General features: G+C 49.5%; 1 protein-coding gene across 2 annotated transcripts in view; it reads left to right on the top strand.

The window, feature by feature from the left end:
• The window catches only part of nkain4 (sodium/potassium transporting ATPase interacting 4), a 42,835-nt gene that overhangs the window by 903 nt on the left and 35,932 nt on the right, over positions 1–6,000 (top strand). The window lies entirely within an intron of this gene.

Below are 6,000 nucleotides of genomic sequence, written 5' to 3'. Positions count from 1 at the left end.
GATGTTTTGCCCTCCTGGATCACAGGCCAGCTTGACTTTGCCACCGTCTCCTGAGTTGAGTTTACCTGACAGGGTGTGACGAGGTTATTTATGGCGGCATTAAAACCGAGCATGCTCACACAATCAGCCCCCCCCCGAGTAAATGTCACTTTTAACAGCTAAGGGAGCCATAAAACTTCCTCAAGACAAAGAGCCAAATGGGAAACTTTGAAGTTTCCCAGAGTTCAATGGAATACTGACAATGGAATACTGGTAACGAAAACAATATAAAGTATGTGATGAGGAAGGGTAGTTGGTAAAAGCATGTTTTTAAACAAAAGGCCCAGTTTCTTAACGAGTAATGACTGTGTTCTGCTTTGATCTGATGGAGCTGTATTTGCCAAGGCCACTTTCTCGACCTCTACTTGAAGTTTTCTTCAGATATAAATGCTTTTTTTTCTTGAAAAAAAATTCCTTCATTACAGCTTTTCACCATTGAAAAGTCTGAAAAGACTCATCTATTCATTAACACGTTTTTGCCAACTTTTAAATGTAAATTCCAAGACACACAGTCAGCATCTTAACATACTGTTGCAAAACAACATTTGCTAACAAGTTGGCCAGTGCCTCTTCACCTCAATGTTGTCCTCAAGTAGACAAGTTCACTTTCTATTAACATAGAAAAGACTTAAAAGTAGCGTGGTTTGAGGTTCTGTTATCCGCTAGTGGTTAGAAGATAAGCTTAGGAACAAATGTAAACAAAGGTTACTCAAAAAAACAGAGGAGACAAAACAAAAAAAACGTTGGTTTCCCGTATACATGCAAACCGTGAAAATCTTCAAGGAGATTTTCCCAAATCTCCGCTTTCTAGCGAAAAGGCCAAAACCACACAGGAAAAGCAAAGCTTGTGAAGAAAAAATTTCCCACGCAAGCGAGAACAAAGCTCTGAAATTTGGCCAAAGTCTCTCGCTGCCCGCAACAATCAGCGCGACTGCTTGTTTATGTGTCGGGGGTTTGGCTCTGTGGCACGAGAGCTGGATAGCTTCGGCCGCAGTGGCCCTCACAGCGCTGCTTCGCAAAAAACAAGGGGGGGGCCGAGGAACCCACCTTGAGGAACACACCTGTTTTCGCCGCTCCGCCAGGAACCTCTTTGCCTCATTAGAGGGAAGGAGAACAGGCCATTTGTTAAGAGGTTTATAAAGCTGTCAGTGGAGCGGCTGAAAAGTCCCTGAAGACTCCTGGAAACGGCTTTATTTTCCCCCCCGGTGCCCTTTGTGGATGACCTGACACTTCCTGCCTGCAGGAGCACACACACACACCTGCTCACACACGCTCGCACATCTCTGATGAGTTTAACCTGCAGACGGGTTCTATTAAACCTTGTGTGACCTTTCTGAAGAAGGTCGAAGGCGTGTGCACGAGCGTGTACACGCGTGCACGGCTGCGTGTGTGTTTGCATGAATATACATGATTTCACATCCGCGCCGCAGCACAAGAAGCCACCCTCACTTCCCCAACCCCCCCCCTCATCGGGTCCCACCCTGCCCTGGCTGAAACCTATGCATTGACAATGAGCCAGGTTATTCCCAGTCCATTACAGGGTCAAAACCGCCATTAACAAAATGACCTAGGCACGGTTTATTTCTATGTAAAAAAGTAGCCGCGGCTGAAACCTCGCACGTTTGCTAATTAGCCGGTGCAGAGCGCTTTGCTCAAACCTCTTTTGGCATCTGGACCGTCCTCCAGTAAATTGAATTGCGACGCGCCCTCCTCATCAACGGGGCCTAGCGGCGGGGACTGATCTCACCGGGACAGAAGGCCACAGATAATGAGTCCGTATCGATCGAAACGCCTCTGCTCCCTCTCCTCGCCGCGGCCCTAACTGTTCCAGACAGCGGGCCTGGATCGTTGTCAGAGTCCCGATCACCCCCAGAGAATGGTAGAGTCCTGGCTGGCTGGCTGGGAGGAAGCCCCTGTCTCACGTAATGATTTGTTTTGTGAGTCCGTTTTTATTTATTTTTTTTGTCTTGGCTGGCCGTGCGCTCGAGGTGTTGACCTAAAGCTGACCCGCTGGAGGAGCGCCTTGATTGGTCAAATATACGACTCGGGTCCACAGCGACATATTGTAAATGTCAGCAGCTGGGCCACCGGGGGAGGCCGGGGTAATGCGTTTGGGTGATGGATGGGCGGGGCCTCTCGCTTTGGTCACGGCGTTTTTTTTTACGGCAAAGGGCAGATGAGCAGAATCGGCCTCACATAATCTCACCGAACAAGGGTGATGGGCTCGGATCTGGAACAGTGACCCTGGAAAAAGCCCGTCCTAGCAGCACCGACTGATGTAATTTGACCAAGACACGCTCACTATTTCACGCGACTCTCCTCCTCACACTCGGACACAGCGCAGCTGCTCACGTTGGACATTGGGTTAGCTTGTTCGGGTAAAGAGTGACCTTAGCACTTCTTTCATTTAAAACACCTCATATGGGGTTTTATTTGATTGCAGAAAATGTGTTTTAGGTCAGTGGTTTCCAAACTTTTCCACGCTATGGCTCCCCAAACAGCATTAGCTCCTGGATTGCAAGCCAACAGACACTTTTCCAAAATGTGTGAATGTTTAGAATATGTTTTCTTACTTTTATTTGCTATTCAATAATTGTTATACTTGTTTAGAATTAAGAATTCTGTCAACTAGCATGTTGATAATCATCACAATTTTTCTGTACGGCCATAAAGCCGTACTTAATGTATGCTGCCACATATTTTCTCCTCACTTAGTCACAAACCTGTCCATTTTGCACGACCTTCGCCACCTTGTGAAGCCAATCGCCATGATAAATGGTGCAAACTTGCACGTCACAAACAAACGACGGCATGACCAGTTTTTCACTGGCAGGCAATCATATGATATATTACTATAGAATATATTCAGGAATAATGATTCAAAATATTTTGATTGCGGCATTTATTTACATGTTTTTCTTATCTTTTCTCTGCCGTCACCCGGGGGGGCTGCGGCCCCCACTTTGAAAACCACTGTTATAGGTGACGCAGCGCTTAAACCGTCACAGAAAAGGCTTTTAGCTCCGTTCTGCCTCATCTCTTCCACACTCCGGCAGAATACTCTGCAAAGTTGCCGCGAGCGCTGCATGTGTGTATGTGTGTGCACACGCGGGTGTGCGAGATCTTGCGTCACGTTGCCCACTTTACCCTCTGCCTGTTTGAAGACGCAGCGAGAGAATAAACTAACTTTGTAGCAGAGGCTTCAGAGAAGCGGCCTGGGTTCAGGCAAAGTGCTTTCCAAGAAAGTTTTTAGCGAAGAAAGCCAGAAAGCGAGAGGAGCGTTATCTCTGCGGGGCTCCACGCTATCCCCTGGCAAGCACCATGACTTCTCCCACACGTTAAAAAAACACTTAAGCTGTGTATTGCTCTTATGCTAATTTTTAAAAAAATGTCCTTAAATTTGGAAACAATTATAGGGTTTGCGCAGCGCCCGTCGCGAGGCGCATGCGCGTTGACGGGCCGCGCGCACCAGATCTTGGCCCGTGGCTCGTATATTAATGCATCAAACTGCTTTAATTGCGAATAATTACAGCAGCCTGTGCAAATTGAAGTGCAATAAAAGCGTTTCATTGTGTCGGGCAAAGCAGACTTGGTGGACTGCCACGTGTTTGCGGCCTGCGCAGCTGTCAGCGCGCACATCTGCGCCGGAATACGATCCAGCCCGTACTTGCGACCGCCCAATCACTTTTCTTGGCATTTTCTCCGGAGATGCGATTCATCAAAATTGCGTAACTAGTGGGACGTGAAAGCCGTTCTCGACGAGGGTGGAAAGATTTCAATTCTGTCGGCCGCAGATGCCGGGAACATCTGTTTAGCGGCACCTCATTTGGCTGACGCCTTGTCGAGTCTGGGTGTGTGACCCCTTGTGCAGACTCCTCCGTGATCAACAGTAATGAAAAGTATTTCCTCGGCGTTGCCAGGCTGTTGGGGGAGATGAGCCGGTGGGGAACAAAGTGGCCAATCACAGCTTGTTTTTTATTTATCTCTGTGTTCCTCGCTGATCCGTCCGGACTCTTGTGGTCCGGCTATCGAGTTAGCATGAAACCTCTGGTTAGGAGGGACGCATTTCTTCTGGGAACATTTCATACCCTCCGTAACGCCGCTCCCCCAGGTTGCTGCGCAATTGCCTGGGCTCTGATGACCCGGTATCAGGATGGCATGTGGGCGGTTCAGGCAGACGCCTCTGTCTATGAGGCATGAGCTGAAGGTCGTGTCTCTAGTTTACTCCTTGATGCTGAAAGTGACAACCTCTCTGGAACCGCTCCAGCACTGACTAGTGTACATGTAACGTCTTTACAAAGCATTGACTCACACAGGGGTTCTTGGTCACTTTTGAATTTGGCGGTGCAGTGGTGGCCTCTCCGTACAGCTGGAAGGTTGCGGGTGTGATTCCCAGACTGTGTGGAGTTTGCAGGTTCTTCCTGGTTCTGTGCAGGCTTCCAGTCCAAATACATGCACAAGCTTGAAATGATCTTATGATGCGAGTGTCAGTTTGTTTGTCTCTGTGTGGCCCAGTAATAAACTAGTGGCTAAGGGACAAAGTTGGTTTTTGATCCTTTAACGTCGCCAAAATGCACTATTGCACAGTAAATGTATTTATTTTTAAATATTATTAAAATTTTGTGTTTGCACGTGCATGTGTGTGTTTGTGTTTGTGTTTGTGTGTCTGATTGTTTGCCTTTGACCAAGGCCGTGTGGATTGCTTTGCCTGAACATCCTTCTGTTCCAGAAGCTTGGACCCTGGTCTGTGTGTGTGTGTGTGTGCGCGTGCGTGTGCGTGTTTAAGCCCGTGTGTGTCGCAGGTCACGATGCAAGGTGACGGCACAATAAATTCGCCGTCACGTCTCGGACCCCTGGAGCCCCCTGTGTCATCACCGCACCTCAGAGCTCAATGCTTGCCGGGTGGAGCGACGACTTAATGCGCCGTTCGTATGCTCCGCCCCCACGCGCGTGTATCCTTTTGTTGAAACGGCACCAGGCTGCTCTCCTCTCCGTTCACACCCCCTCCAGGCCCCCTTTTGAAGAGAATACGTTTAAATTATTGATCAGCGTCCGATTCATCAGATGGGCCGGAGCCACTGGAGGCGTCGGGGTGGAGCAGAAAGGTAGAGGCCAACAAAAGTGGGAGAGGGTGTGGGGTGGGGGAGGGGCGGTGCCTCGACCCCCTCATTCAGGGCCAATTATGAGCACGACCCTCAAGACCCGAGGTCCCCTTATATTAAGCTCTCCCTCCCCCTGTTGTTTGGTTTGGCTCTCTTTTCGGGTGCGCCGCAGCAACAGCGACCGACAACAACAACAGCAAAAAAAACAACAAAACAACCAACCTGTCAGAAGGAGACACGAGAATTTATGATGCAAATCTGAAGGAGAGCTGCTGGAGGGGGAGGAAAGACAACCCGGCCCGTCACACTAAAGATAGCTCTCGCTCTCGCGCAGCCTTTAACCTCACCGCAACAGAGCCACACCCAGCAGGCACATCAGGCCGACAGCCAATCACACGGAGCCGACTGGTTCCGCTGGGAGCAACCCAGTCTGAAATGGGTACTTTTCATTCCTCTCGTCCGGGTTGCGGCCAATCAGCGCTCTTCCTGCCAACCGAGAAGAGGCAGCTGACCTTCCCTGCGAGCGTCGAACTTGATTTATCGTAATGTGTGTGCTCTTAAGGAAAAAAAGAGAAAAAGAGGAGCCCTCTCCGTGTCCCCGGAGAGTCCTCTTACAACTGCTCGCAATTTTAATGTCTTCAATTTAACACGCCATTAATTATGTGGTCACTGCAAAAACCTTGCGCCTCGCAAAACGCGAGCGAGCGCCCGTCCGTGGCGGAGGCCCGCGTCTGTCTGTGTGCGTTCCACACGGGCGCCGCCGGGATATTGAGCCATAATGGAGGTGGAGGAAGTGGGTCTGTCCCCCCCCCCCGTTCCGATCCAGCGGCTCCACATCGACGCATGAATTAAAACCTGG

The sequence above is a fragment of the Nelusetta ayraudi genome, unplaced genomic scaffold (genome assembly GCF_046127955.1).
Source record: "Nelusetta ayraudi isolate G7.1 ecotype Tasmania unplaced genomic scaffold, CSIRO-AGI_Nayr_v1 ptg000024l, whole genome shotgun sequence".
NCBI lineage: Eukaryota > Metazoa > Chordata > Actinopteri > Tetraodontiformes > Monacanthidae > Nelusetta > Nelusetta ayraudi.
The sequence above is the reverse complement of the archived record's forward strand: the minus strand, read 5'-3'. Positions and strand labels throughout refer to the sequence as shown.